The following is a 15,206-nucleotide window of genomic DNA, read 5'->3' as shown; positions in this document are numbered from 1 at the left end:
TACTTATTTGTCTAATTTTTGAGTTGTAGTTTCAAATATATTTTTGGTAATTGTCCCTCATTAGACACACAATTTGCAAATATATTGTCTAGTTCTGGTCTTTTCTTTTCACTTTCTTGATGGTGTTCTTGGAAACACAAAAGTGCTAATTTTGATGAAATCAAATTTATCAATTTTAATGTGGTTGCTTTTGCTTTTGGTGTTATATCTAAGAAACTGATAGCATATCCAAGGTCACAAAGATTAATCTCTATGTTTTATTTTTAGAGTTGTATACTTCTAGTACTTAGACTTAATTTTTTTTTATCTATTTTGAGTTAATTTTTCTAAATGATTTGAAGGAGGTTTGACTTTATTTTTTGTATGTGGATAATCTGTTTTCCCAGCAGCTTTTGTTAAATAATGTGCTCTTTTTCCATTAAATGATTTCATCAGTATTGCCAAAAGCCAGAAATGTGATCAGGCATTATGGCTCAGGCCTATATTCCCAGCACTTTGAGAGGCCAAGGCAGGAGGATCACTTGAGACCAGAATTTCTAGACCAGACTGGGATACATAGTGAAACCATGTCTCCAGAAAATAAATAAACAAAAAATTAGCCAAGTGTGGTGCCATGCACTTGTAGTCTTAGCTACTTGGTAGGCTGAGGTGGGAGGATGGCTTGAGTCCAGGAGTTGGAGTCCAGGTTTTCAATTTCTGTAGGTTGTCTGTTTGCTTTCGTGATAGTTTCTTTGGCTGTGCAGAAGCTTTTTAATTTGATCAGGTCCCATTTATTTATTTTTGTTGTTGATGTGATTGCCTTTGGGGGTCTTCCTCATAAATTCTTTGCCTAGGCCAATGTCTATAAGAGTTTTTCCCACATTTTCTTCTAGAATCCTAATAGTTTCACATCTTAGGTTTAAGTCTGTTACCCACCGTGAGTTGACTTTTGTGAGACATGAAAAGTGTGGATCCTGTTTCAGTCTTCTATATGTGGGTATCCAGTTTTCCCAGCACCATTTATTGAATGAGGATTCTTTTCCTCAGTGTATGTTTTTGTCTGCTTTGTCATAGATTAGATGGCTATATGAGGGTGGTTTTATATCTGAGTTCTCCTTTCTGCTCCACTGGTCAATGTCCCTGTTCTTGTGCCAAAACCAAGCTGTTTTAATTACTATAGCCTTGTAGCATAGTTTGAAGTCTGGTAAATTGATACTTACCACTTTGTTCTTATTGCCTAGGATTGCTTTCACTAAACAGGGTCTTCTCTGGTTCCATATGAAGCATAAAATTATTTTTTCTATATCTGTGAAAAATGATGTTGGTATTTTAATAGGGATTGCATTGAATCTGTAGATCACTTTGGGCAGTATAGACATTTTAACAATGTTGATTCTGCTGATCCACGAGCACTGTATGGTTTTCCACCTGTTTACATTCTCTGCTATTTCCTTCCTCGTTGTTTCAGATTTCTCCCTGTAGAGGTCTTTTACCTCCTTAGTTAAATATATTCCTAGGTACTTTATTTTTGTTGTTGTTGCTACTGTGAAAGGTATTGAGTCTTTGATTTTGTTCTCAGTTCTGATGTTAGGAGACTTTGATGCATTCTTTAATTTGGTCAATTGACTTTTTCAACTCCAGAATTTCTGCTTGATTTTTAAATATTACTTCAATATCTTTGTTAAATTTCTTTCATAGGTTTCTTAATTGCATCTCTGTGTTGTTGTAAAGTTCATTGAGCTTCCTCAAAATAGCTATTTTGAATTCTCTGTCTGAAAATTCACATATCTTCATCACTCCAGGATCCAGAATTGGTCACGGGTGACTTATTTAGTATTTTGTGTGTTTGTGTGTGTGTGTGTGTGTGTGTGAGCTCATGTTTTCCTGAATGTTCTGGATGCTTGTGAATGTTCATTGATGTCTTGGCTTTGAAGAATTAGGTATAATATTTATTTTAATATTCACAGTCTGGGCTTGTTTATATCCATCCTCCTTTGCAGGTATTCAAAGGAAATTTAGGACTTTGATCTAAATGTTTGGCCACTGCAACTTTATCAACACTAGGGGACACCTCAAGCCCAGCAATACTGTGACTCTTGCAGATTCCTAGTGGTACCACCTCAGTGGGCTTGGGTAAAATACAGGAGATTTCCCTGGATTGTAACAGGGAATGGTCTGTGGAGAAAAAAATATTTTCTGTCTCTTTAAAACTTCTTCCACTCTTTTTGGGAACTGCAGCCTGGCCTGCATCCCTAAGGCAGGTTAAGTCTTTTGATAAAGCTCCCAGGTGGCATGGAGGTCACAGGCTTTGCCTCTGGCAGAGATATGATGATTAGAATAGTTAACCACAGTCATTGCCCTAAGCTGAGAACCCTCTCTTCAAAAGCTCTGTATTTTTGCCCATGTTCAGGAAGTTTGGGATTTTGATGTGAGGTCTAGTTTTTTTTTTCTCCTTTACAAAGTAAACTTTCTTTCCTTCCGCCGCAAGTTGCTTGTCCTCATTCTTCTGATTTGGCCTCATGGAAAAGGGGTCGAGTTTTCAGTAACAGGATTACCAGGAAAAATCTCTTGCTCTCTTTGCTCACTTTCCCCCAAACAGAAGGAGTCTCACTCTCTGGCCTGGGCTTCCTGGAGTTGGGAGAGGGGTGAAATGAGTCCTCCAATGGACACCACATCTGGGACTGTGCAGAGTCACACCTCACATCAGAATAGTACTGGGTCTTCCCAAATGCTGTGGCCACAACTGCCTGGCTACCACTGATGTTTATTCAAGGCCCAAGGTCTCTTTAGTTATTAGGTGGTGAATCCTGCCGGGATAAGCTCCTTTACTTCAGAACAGCAGGTTCTCTTCTGGTCCAGGGCGGGTCTAGAAATGCCATGCAGGAATCAGGGACTTTGGGAATCTGCTTGGTACTTATTTTTTTATTATTATGGCTAAGCTGATAACCAAGGTGCAAGACAAAGTCCTCTACAATTTGCTTTCCTTTTCCCAAGCAGAAGGAGTCTCTTTCTGATCTTCTCTGCCTGGAGTTGGGGGAGGGGTGAGAAAGACATTCCCTAAGCAGCCACAGCTGGTGTCTCCTGGGTCACATGCACCCATAGTGCACTGGCTCCAAGACCAGTGCAGCACCAGGACTTACACAAGGACTGCAGTCTTTGTGGACTGACTGCCTTTCAAATTTATTCTGGGCCCTGGACACTTTCGCCAGACAGCATTGGAGTTAGCTTGTAGTCATTTTCCTATACCCAAGGCAGAGGATTCCCTTTGTCTGGGACTGGTCTAAATGCTCACTCTGTGGGTGCTGGCAGAATTCTACCTTATGTTGTTTTCCACTGTGACAGGGCACCACTGATTTCTCATGCAAAATCCCATAATTACTTCACTCTCTCTCCCCAATCACAAAGATCCTCTGCTGGGGGCAGCCCTGCTGGGGGATTGAGAAGTGGTGGAATAGGCAGTGCCATACTGTATTTCTTATCCTCTTCAATGCCTCTTTCCTTAGTATGACATTAAAACCAGTTATCGCGTTCACTCACCTGTTTTTTGGTACTTCTGAAGGTGCTTTCTTGCATAGACAGCTGTTCAATGTGGTGTTCCTGTGGGGGATGATTCCAGAAGGGTTCTATTCAGCCGTCTCGCTCTACCCCTTTCCCAGGAAATCTCAATCTCTTTTTCTTGTAAGTCTATTTAGGTTTTCTGGTTTTTTTTTTTTTTTTTAATTTATTTCAAAATTTTTCTTCTCTTTGCCAACCTGTGGTGAAGATCTTGTCCCAGAGTGGCAATGGTAGGGAGGGTGGAACAGGTCTTGTTTGAAATGCAACAGTCTCTCCATATTTTTATAAAATTTTTGTAGTTTAAGTACAACTTTTTATCGCTACCAGAAGCTTTTATCAGCAGTACATGATCTGACTGCAATACCTTATTCACATTAAATATGTCTTTATATGCTATGTATTCGGATGATAATTTTTAGCTTAAAAACATTTTTTAATGTTAAAGATGCATTGTAAATGCATCACTTTCACAATCAGGGTGTTATGTGATATGATCTAAACTTTTAATAAGTTAGTAGAGTCAAGATAAATAAAATGATGTAGGACATATCCTGAGTGTACATGTGTACATTCATCAATCCAGCACTTAGTTATCTTTTGTAAACACACACACACATACACACAGACACGCACACATACATGCATACATACAAGTGTGTCACCCAGCTGGCACTGTCTTCATAAAGCTATTCTAATGTTCCCCATTCAGAATGGTGGAAAATATGGTAGGACTAGTAAATTTCATAAACATGGGGCCATTGCCACTCTTCAGGATGGGCAGCTCACATGGCTAATTGATGGCTTAAGGTTAAGTGCTTAGTTTCCACTAAGATCCATTAACAGGCCTAAAAGTATCCCTCAAAAGAAGAGTAGTTATCTGTGAAGAATAGCAAGGCTTTGCTCTAAAATTTTAAATGCCTATGCTGTGATTTATGGATGGGCTAGCCAAAGCTCCAAATAGCATCCTTGTCTGTCAGCATCACTTGAAGCTCCAATGGATCTGCTGAATCTTGGCTCACGTGGCAGAGCAGTCTGCATGTGCTCCAGAACTCTCTCCTCTTGGCCATGATAAAAACTCAAATATTTTAGATCACTTGGCAAAAAGGCTGGAATAACATAACTAAAGAAGAATATGTTTCCTGCAATACCTGGAGGCCCACAAGGCATTATTTATTTTTTAGTTGTGGGAGGGGCCAGATGCAATAAATTATCCTTCACTGTAGAAGGGATTTCAAATTATGTCCCACAGCACTGGTTTTCTAGCAATTTCACTGAGGAGGAGGACTCCTGAGTTTTTGGTAAATTTATATCCCACCTTTTAGCTCTCGAATATCTTACCTATATGTCCAGAGTAGCTGCTACCTTTTGCTCACTAGGTCCAGTCAGCATAATATCATCAATGTAATGGACCACTGTGATGCCTTTTGGAACAGAAAGTCAATCAACATTACTGCGATATAAATTGGAAATTAGGGCTGCAGAGTTGATCTATTCCTGAGGTAAGACAGTGAAGGTGTATACCTGGTTTTTCCAGATGACAGAAAATTACTTCTCATAGTCTTTACTAATGGGTATCAAGAAAAATAATATTTTTCAGATCAATACTTGCATATCAGATAATGCGTGGTACATTATAATTCTTAGTAAATAACACTACATCTGGCACATCAGCTTCAATTGAAGTCACCACCTGGTTAAATTTATGATAATCCAATATTTTTCTCCAAGAGCTATTTGTCTTCTGCACAGTCAAAATAGGTGAATGAATGAGGATGTGTTGAAATCACTACCTCTACATACTTTATGCCCTTAATGTGGCACTTCGACCATACCTCCAAAAATGTGGTATTGTTTTGGTTTATTATTTTCCTATATAGAGACAGTTATAGTGGCTTCTACTTGTTTTTCTCCACATTTATAGCCCTTATTGCTTAGGTTAAGAAACCAGAGTGGGAACTCTGCCAGCTTCTGGGTATATGCATTTCAATTATGCTTTCCTGAACAAGGGAGACAAACCCATCCTAGGATGGGTTCTAGGACACAGCAGGCCCACTCCATTGGTAACCTGGCTTTCCTAAATCCCTATCTCACTGGTGGGCCACAGTGACCTTTGGGTTCTCCTTAAATTAATGGGAGTTCAGAGCCAGTGTCCAATAACAACTTCCATGCAGGTCAGCTGTTTTTAGCTGACCTTTGCACTCAGCAAACAAGCAGCTTTGGGCAGGAGTTTTTGCCTGACCCTCAGGTTCTACCATCCCATGCTTTCTTCCCAGCTAGGTCAGCTGTTTTCAGCTGACCTTTGCACTCAGCAAACAAGCAGCTTCCTGCAGGCATTTTCACCTGAACTTTCATTCACGTTGCTCACGTTCTTTGCATCCATCCTCTCTTCTAGGCCCAGCCCCTACAAGGAAAGAGAAATATTAAGTGATGGTTTAACGTTGTGGTAAGAATGCTCTGGACCTAGATGTTACATAACATTATATAAGTATTAAATTCCATTGAATTGTATACTTTAAATTGGTTTAAATGGGCCACTTTCTCCTCTGCCAGTCAGCCTTCTTCACCAGGCTCCACCCATGGGCCTGCTTTTCACTGGAGCCCCCACCCAGGCACATGACTCCATGAAGCAGGAAGAGTAGGAGGCAAAGTGCAAGAGGTCCTGTCTGCCTCAGCCCTATCTGGGCCAGAAGAAAACGTACCGAAGAAAGAATGGAATCAGAAGGAAGAAACTTCATTCCAGAGAAAAAATAGCTCCCTCTACTGTTGTAGCTATTCCTCTGGCAACACAAACTTTCTACTTTCAGGTTATGCAGCATTCTAGACCTTGAGCATGGAATCAAGATGGGAAAAAGACGTCGTGTTCCTCCACTGGAGCCCAGGTTGGCAGCAGGTTGTTGCAGGGTCAAGAAGCCCAAATTATCTGGAAGTGCAACACACAGTCATGGGAACCAGTGGACAACTGTCCCTGGCTCTAGTTCAGGACGTCTTCAAAAGCACCAGCATGTGGAGAGCAGCAGTGGATGAGAGAATGTATCAGACTTAACTCTGGGACCTGAAAACTCTTTGGTCATAGGAAGGAATCCAGCATCAGTATGTTTGAGCCCTCTACTTGGCCCAAAGGAGCTGCCAACACTACTAAGAATCTGGGGATGATTACAGAAAAGTGCTGCTAGTGCTTCGACATACTCCACTGTTATCTCTACAGCTTCCCCCAGCCATAACTTCCATTGGACCCCTGTCCACTATTTGTGACACGGAACACAGGGAGGGACAGGAGCCTTCCTGGCTGCATTGGGATCTTCTTAACCATCGTCTTCATTCAGGACACAGGCAATACATGTTAACCAGTGCACTTAAGGAAAGCTGATTCCCCTTCCTCATTCAAGAGGGTCTGCGGAGAAATGAAGATGGCGGAGTGGCGGTGACTGCTTGGATCTGCGCTCCGGCGAGAAACCGTGGATCCGGACCTGCCACAATGCTAGAGGACCGCTCCCACACAGGAACAGCGGTGTGAATCCACGGAGAATCAGCGTGGGACAAACAGAGCAAGTGAGGTCTGAGGTGAACAGAAATTAAGATCGCGGAACTCTGCGGAAGGCGCGGAACAGACAGTAGCCAGCGGAGCGCAGGCAGCTGCGCCCGCCCCCAGGTGGGGCGGGGGCAGTCTTTAGGAAAAGCGGCTTGCGCTCCTCACTGACCTCCACCCCCAATTGCTTGGAGACCCCCTCGCAAACCAGAGCAGAATCACCGAGGGAGACGTAGGGCATTGCAGACAGGAGGCTTTTTCGGGAGAATAGCTTGGAACCTGGGAAGTCTCGGCTGAGACAGTCCTTGGCGAGAAGGGACGGACCTGTGCCAGGGGGGAGGGGCACGAAGGATCCCCGATCAGCGAATTGCGCTGTACCTCTGCGCTACTTTTGTCGGTGGTTCTTCAGCCGGTGGCCCCCGGCGGCTTTGCCCGCCAACCCCCCCGGCAGTGGCAGTCTCTGGTCTCTGCCTGCCGGGGAGCCGGTCCCCCTCCAACCCCGGAGCGCTGCGGGCGCCATCTTGAAAGCAAAGGCGGAACTGCTCGGGAGCCATAAGGTGCCGAGCAGCTCTCTCTCCCCGGCGCCCTCCGCTGGTCTTTGGGCCCGCGCCATCTCCGCCGGGAGGTGCTCGGCGTGAAGGGGTGGAGCTGCGCTAAGACGTAAAATAAACATTGAGTTGCTGCTGGGGACCCAACGGAGCGGGCGTGAAGGGGCGGAGCTGCGCTAAGACGTAAAATAAACATTGAGTTGCCGCTGGGGACCCAACGGAGCGGGTGTGAAGGGGCGGAGCTGCGCTAAGATGTAAAATAAACATTGAGTTGCCGCTCGGGACCCAACGGAACGGGCGTGAAGGGGCGGAGCTGCGCTAAGGCACAAAAACACAATCATTGAGCCGCTGAACTGTATACTTCAGAATTGTGTATCCCTTCGTTTAGCGATGTGCTGTGGTGCTGTGTAGCTTTGTTTTTGTTCTTTTGTGTTTGTGTTTTTGCTGTTTCTGGGTTAGGTCTCTTTGTGTTATTTGTTAGTTTGGTTTTTGTTTTTTCTTTGTTTTGTTTTGTTTTATTTTGCTTCTTTTGTGGTTTTTTTTTTTTTTTGGTTTTGTTTTTTCTTTTCTCTCTTTCCTTTTTTTCCCTCTTCTCTTCTCCTTTTCTTTTCTCTTTCTTTTTCTTCTCCTTCTGTTCTTTCTTTTCTCTTCCTTTTTTTTTTTCTTTTTCTTTTCTTTTCTTTTTTCTTTTTCTTTATTTCTTCTCTCTTTTTGCCTTCTAACTGGGAACCCACGGTGAGCTTGGGAACGGGCCAGGCCCCTGTCTCTGGTACATACCGGAACCTGAGTAGTCACTTCCAATGCCGGCGATCTGCGGGTGCGCAATCGCCATCTTGGGGCCCACAGCCAAGTCACTGCGGAGCAATAGGGTGCCAAGAGGCTCCCTGGACGGCCCCCTCCCCTGGTCCACAGACCTTATATAGGGACCCCACCCATGTCTAAACATTGACTACTTCTCCAGAAGTGAGAGTGTGGAGCCTGGTCCCTGGGGACATTGGGCCAAGGCAGAATTTTGCCCGTGGGAGTTGCGGCAACTGGGGCGCTGAGCGAGCGAGGGCACCATCCACTCCCCACAGCTAGTATCTTTCCTGCAGATAGAGACAGAAACCACCCCTATAGAGGAAGAACCAAAGGGAAACAAACAAACAAACAGAATTTTGGTCCACTACTAGTGTGGACCCTGCCTGCCTTCTGAAAAACTACAACACGGTGTCCTAACTCGCCAAAGCAGTCTTGGATCACTCCAATCCTCTAGGATTGGACCCATCAGAAGCAGTCCCCCAACTGAAATAGAAAAATTTCTAAACAATTCACAACAGTCTTCCCCTCTTGCCAAAGGAAGCAATATACCTAGACTGCTCCACAGCCTAAGAATAGAGCACAGAGAGTGCTGTTAACCAGACTAAATCTATAAGAAAAGATCCAACGATTAATCTAGATGGGAAGGGCCCAGCGAAAAAACACAGGAAGCACAAAGAATCAAACAGAAAGCTCATCCCCAAAGAGAAATACCAGCTCTCAACCATTTGACACAAACCAGACTCAAAACACCAACATGTCACAGGAAGAATTCCAATTATGGATCATAAACAAGCTGAATAATATACAAGAATCAATGGAAAAACAACACAAGGAAAATGCAAAAAAAATACAGGATTTGGAGGAAAAATTCACTAAAGAAATTGAAATATTGAAGAAAAACCAAACTGAACTCCTAGAAATGAAGAATTCACTCAGAGAGCTACAAAACACTGTGGAAAGTCTCAAAAGCGGGGTAGATCAAACAGAGGAAAGAATCTCAGAAATTGAAGATAACTCCTTCCAACTAAATAAGTCAGTCACAGAGATAGATCAAAAAAGTAAGAGAAATGATCTGAGTCTTCAAGAAATGTGGGATTATGTGAAGAAACCTAACTTGAGAGTTATTGGCATTCCTGAGGGTGAAGAAGACAATAAGCAAGGGTTGGACAAGCTATTTGAAGACATAATCGAGGAAAATTTTCCAGGCCTTGCCAATAGTCTAGACATACAGATTCAAGAAGCTCAAAGGACCCCTGGGAGATTCATAGCAAATAGGAAAACACCACGCCACGTAGTCATCAGGCTGACCAAAATATCCACTAAAGAGTCCCTTCTCCGAGCTGTAAGGAGAAAGAAACAGGTAACTTACAAAGGAAAACCCATCAGAATTACGCCAGATTTCTCAGCTGAAACCTTACAAGCAAGAAGAGGTTGGGGCCCCATTTTCACGCTTCTGAAACAGAATAATGCCCAGCCTAGAATCTTGTACCCAGCTAAGCTAAGTTTTCTATACGAAGGAGAAATCAAGACATTCTCAGATAAACAAAGGTTGAGGGAATTCACCAAGACAAGACCAGCCCTACAAGAAGTACTCAAAAGAGAGTTACACACGGATCAGCACAAGAAAGATCCACGAATGTAAAACTACTCAAGAGCTAAAGATGAAATTCCAGATACCACAATGGCTCAGGAGAGAAAACATTGCAATGAAGTTCTACCCAACAAGCTGAACAAAAAACTGTCTCACTTATCAGTTTTCTCAATAAATGTGAATGGCTTGAACTCCCCGCTCAAGAGACATAGACTGTCCCAATGGATAAAAAAGCACAAGCCAAGTATCTGCTGTCTTCAAGAAACCCACCTAACGAGCAAAGATGCATTTAGACTGAAAGCAAAAGGATGGAAATCAGTATTTCAAGCAAACGGTAACGAAAAGAAAGCTGGTGTGGCAATCTTAATTTCCAATAACTTAGCTTTCAAACCAACAAAAATAATAAAAGACAAAGATGGCTACTACATACTGGTCAAGGGCACAATTCAACAAGAAGCCATGACTATACTCAATATATATGCACCCAACCTAGGTGCACCTAGATTCATAAAGCAAACCCTACTAGATCTGAACCAGATGATAGATAATAATACTGTAATAGCTGGAGACTTTAACACCCCACTGACAGTACAGGACAGATCCTCTAAACAGAAAATAAACAAAGACATAATGGACCTAAATAGAATGCTAGAACAAATGGGCATGGCTGACATCTATAGGACATTCCACCCAAAGTCCACAGAATATACATTTTTCTCATCAGCTCATGGGACATTCTCTAAGATTGACCATGTCCTAGGACATAAAGCATGTCTTAAAAAATTCAAAAAAATAGAAATTATACCATGCATCTTCTCAGATCACAGTGGAATAAAAGTAACAATGATCACAAACAGAAACCCTCACTCTTACTCAAAGTCATGGAAGCTAAATAACTTTCTCCTGAATAATTATTCTATAAAGGAAGAAATCAAGATGGAAATCAAAAGTTTCTTTGAATTAAATGACAATGGAGATACAACTTATCAAAATCTATGGGACGCAGCTAAAGCAGTCCTGAGAGGGAAATTCATATCCATAAATGCCTATATCCAAAAGACAGAAAACATGCAAATAGACAACCTAACGAATAGACTCAAAGAGCTGGAGAAAGAAGAACAGAACGACCCCAAACCCAGCAGAAGGCGAGAAATTACTAAGATCAAATCAGAATTAAATGAAAAGGACAACAAAGAAACTATAAGGGAAATTAATAAAACAAAAAGTTGGTTCTTTGAAAAGATAAACAAAATAGACACACCTCTGGCTAAACTAACCAAGAGCACAAAAGTAAAATCTCTAATAACCTCCATTAGGAACATGAAAGGAGAAATCACAACCGATGCTACAGAGATACAAGATATCATCTATGAATTCTACAAAAATCTTTATGCACACAAACTGGAGAATGCGGAGGAAATGGACAAATTTTTAGAAACACATAGTCTTCCCAGGCTCAACCAGGAAGAAATAGAGTACCTGAACAGACCAATATCAAGAACTGAAATCGAAACAGCAATAAAAAACCTTCCCAAAAAGAAAAGCCCTGGTCCAGATGGGTTCACACCTGAATTTTACCATACATACAAAGAAGAACTGGTGCCCATCCTACATAAACTATTCTCCAATATTGAGAAGGATGGAATTCTCCCCAACACGTTCTACCAAGCCAATATAACATTGATACCAAAACCAGGAAAGGACGCAACAAAAATAGAGAACTACAGACCAATTTCTCTCATGAATATAGATGCAAAAATGTTCAATAAAATACTAGCAAATCGAATCCAAGTACTTATCAAAAAAATAATCCACCACGACCAAGTGGGCTTCATCCCCGAGATGCAGGGGTGGTTCAACATACGTAAATCTATAAATGTAATTCACCACATAAATAGAAGCAAAACCAAAAACCATATGATACTCTCATTAGATGCAGAAAAAGCATTTGACAAAATTCAACACTCTTTTATGATAAAAACGCTTAACAAAATAGGCGTAGATGGAACCTACCTAAAAATGATACGAGCCATATATGACAGACCCACAGCCAACATCATTCTGAATGGGGAAAAATTGAAAGCACCCCCACTTAGAACTGGAACCAGACAGGACTGCCCACTGTCCCCATTACTTTTCAACATAGTATTGGAAGTCCTTGCGAGAGCTATCAGGCAAGAGAGCAAAATCAAGGGAGTCCAAATAGGGAAGGAAGAGATCAAACTCTCACTTTTTGCTGACGATATGATGCTATATCTGGAAAACCCCCAGGATTCAACCATGAGACTCCTGGAATTGATTAACGAATATAGCAAAGTCTCTGGCTACAAAATTAATATACACAAATCAGAGGCATTTATATATGCCAACAACAGTCAATCAGAAAACCAAATTAAAGACTCAATACCCTTCAAAATAGCAACAAAGAAAATAAAATATCTAGGCATATACCTAACTAAAGAGGTAAAGGACCTCTATAAGGAAAACTATGAAACACTGAGAAAAGAAATAGCAGAACTTGCAAATAGATGGAAAAATATACCATGCTCGTGGATCGGAAGAATCAACATTGTTAAAATGTCTATACTACCCAAAGTGATCTACAGATTCAATGCAATCCCTATTAAATTACCAACATCATTCTTCACAGATGTAGAGAAAATAATTATACACTTTGTATGGAACCAGAGAAGACCCCGTATAGCAAAAGCAATTTTAAGCAACAAAAACAAAATGGGAGGTATTAATTTGCCAGACCTCAAACTATACTACAAGGCCGTGGTTCTTAAAACAGCCTGGTACTGGCACAAGTACAGGGACACAGACCAGTGGAACACAACAGAAAATCCAAATATAGAACCATCCTCATATAGTCACCTAATTTTTGACAAAGCAGGAAAGAATATACTCTGGGGACAAGAATCCCTATTCAATAAATGGTGCTGGGAGAATTGGTTAGCCACTTGTAGAAGACTGAAACAGGACCCACAGCTTTCACCTCTCACAAAAATCAAATCACGGTGGATAACAGACTTAAACCTTAGGCGTGATACAATCAGAATCCTAGAAGAAAATGTAGGAAAGACTCTTACAGACATTGGCCTAGGCAAAGAATTTATGAAGAAGACCCCCAAGGCAATCACAGCAGCAACAAAAATCAATGAATGGGACATGATTAAATTAAAAAGCTTCTGCACAGCCAAAGAAACAGTCCAGAGAATAAACAGACCACCTACAGAATGGGAAAAAATTTTTGCATACTACACATCAGATAAAGGACTGATAACAAGAATCTATTTAGAACTCAGGAAAATCAGCAAGAAAAAATCAAGTAACCCTATCAAAAAGTGGGCAAATGACATGAATAGAAACTTCTCGAAAGAAGATATAAGAATGTCTAACAAACATATGAAAAAATGCTCAACATCCCTAATCATCAGAGAAATGCAAATCAAAACCACAATGAGATATCACTTAACCCCAGTGAGAATGGCCTTTATCAAAAAATCCCAAAACAACACATGTTGGCGTGGGTGTGGAGAGACAGGAACACTCATACACTGCTGGTGGGACTGCAAACTAGTGCAACCCCTGTGGAAAGCATTATGGAGGTATCTTAAACAGATTCAAGTAGACCTGCCATTTGACCCAGCAATCCCACTACTGGGCATATACCCAAAGGAAAAAAGGTCATTCTTTAACAAAGACACATGTACCCAAATGTTTATAGCACCACAATTCACAATAGCAAAGATGTGGAAGCAACCCAAATGCCCATCAATACATGATTGGATTAGTAAGCTGTGGTATATGTATACCATGGAATATTACTCAGCTATAAGGAATGATGAAGATACGACATCTCTATGGTTCTCCTGGAGAGAACTGGAACCCATTATATTAAGTGAAGTATCCCAAGAATGGAAAAACAAGCATCACATGTACTCACCAGAAAATTGGTTCCCCTGATCATCACCTAAATACACATCTGGGAACAACACCAATTGGATGTCAGACTGAGGTGGGGGGCGGGGGAGGGGATGGGGGTATGCCTACACAATGAGTGCATTGTGCACCGTTTGGGGAGTGGTAACACTTGAAGGTGCTGACTCGGGAAGGGGGGGGGTGGGGAAGGGAGGGATATATACCTACATGATGGGTGCAATGCGCACGACCTGGGGAACAGACACATCTGGAGCTCTGGCTTGGGGGGAAAGGCGGAACAGGAGCAACGTATGTAACCTGAAATTCTGTATCCCCCATAACATGATGAAATAAAAAAAAAAAAAAAAAGGAAAGAAAAAAAAAAAAAACAAAACAAGAGGGTCTGCCTAAGTTGTCTGCTCTGTCTCCCTCCTTACTAACTTTAAGGATGCTGGTGATTACGTGGACTGGGAAGCTGAGATCCATGAAATTCAAATTGAATTCATCAATGAAAAAGTGTCTGACTACAGCTTTATATTTACCTGAAGTTGCTAAGGAAGAAGATTGGGATCAGATCCAGACAACAGACTCTTTGTTCAGGAAAGGTGACTTAAAGGAGCCAATTACCAGTGAATTCAGAAAAAAACAAAAACAAATCAAACTTACCAGGTACCAAAGTGAGAAGGTAAAAATCAATTACTTAGGGTATATTTCTTCTCCACAGCACTGTTTCTGGAATGACACTCTTGATGCCCTGCTCCTATACAATCATTACTCCTGACGCAGGAATAACCAGTCCGACTCCCTAGTGGCCACCAGTGGCTATGACATCATTGAAGCAAATGTCTCCTCTTCTTGGTTCGGTTACTTCTATTATGTACCATTTTATGATGCTAGCTTCCCTTGACAAGTCAGCCTCTCACTGACTGAGGGGGGTGAGCTTACATTCAATAAAATAGAACTGGAAGGGCCAAAGTCTTATCTCAGGCTTTCCTCCATATGCACTTCCATTGGGTTGGGCTTCCTGCATGATTAGTGGGAATTATTATGTGGGTCCAGAAGCCCCTTGTTGGGTTGTCACATGTGTGTTGGTGACGTGCTGTAAGCTGGAATGGATGATCCATGAAGGCTTAATTCACACACACTCTACAGCCTCCTCAGATCAAGTAGGTGTATTGCCCTGGCAGTCTGGACAACAAAGACCAATAAGAAATATTTTGGGGTTGTATTAAATTCTTTCTTAAAAAATTTCTAGTTTATCACATAACAAATGTTGAATACA

The 15,206-nt window shown here is 41.7% G+C and overlaps 1 protein-coding gene and 1 pseudogene across 1 annotated transcript in view; one reads left to right on the top strand and one right to left on the bottom strand.

The window, feature by feature from the left end:
* LOC138374859 (UDP-glucuronosyltransferase 2B4-like) overlaps positions 1 to 15,206 on the bottom strand; it is a 68,222-nt gene that overhangs the window by 30,169 nt on the left and 22,847 nt on the right. The window lies entirely within an intron of this gene.
* Positions 6,243 to 14,705, top strand: LOC138374975 (AMMECR1-like protein; annotated as a pseudogene).

This window comes from Eulemur rufifrons, chromosome 24 (genome assembly GCF_041146395.1).
Source record: "Eulemur rufifrons isolate Redbay chromosome 24, OSU_ERuf_1, whole genome shotgun sequence".
Lineage (NCBI taxonomy): Eukaryota > Metazoa > Chordata > Mammalia > Primates > Lemuridae > Eulemur > Eulemur rufifrons.
The sequence above is the reverse complement of the archived record's forward strand: the minus strand, read 5'-3'. Positions and strand labels throughout refer to the sequence as shown.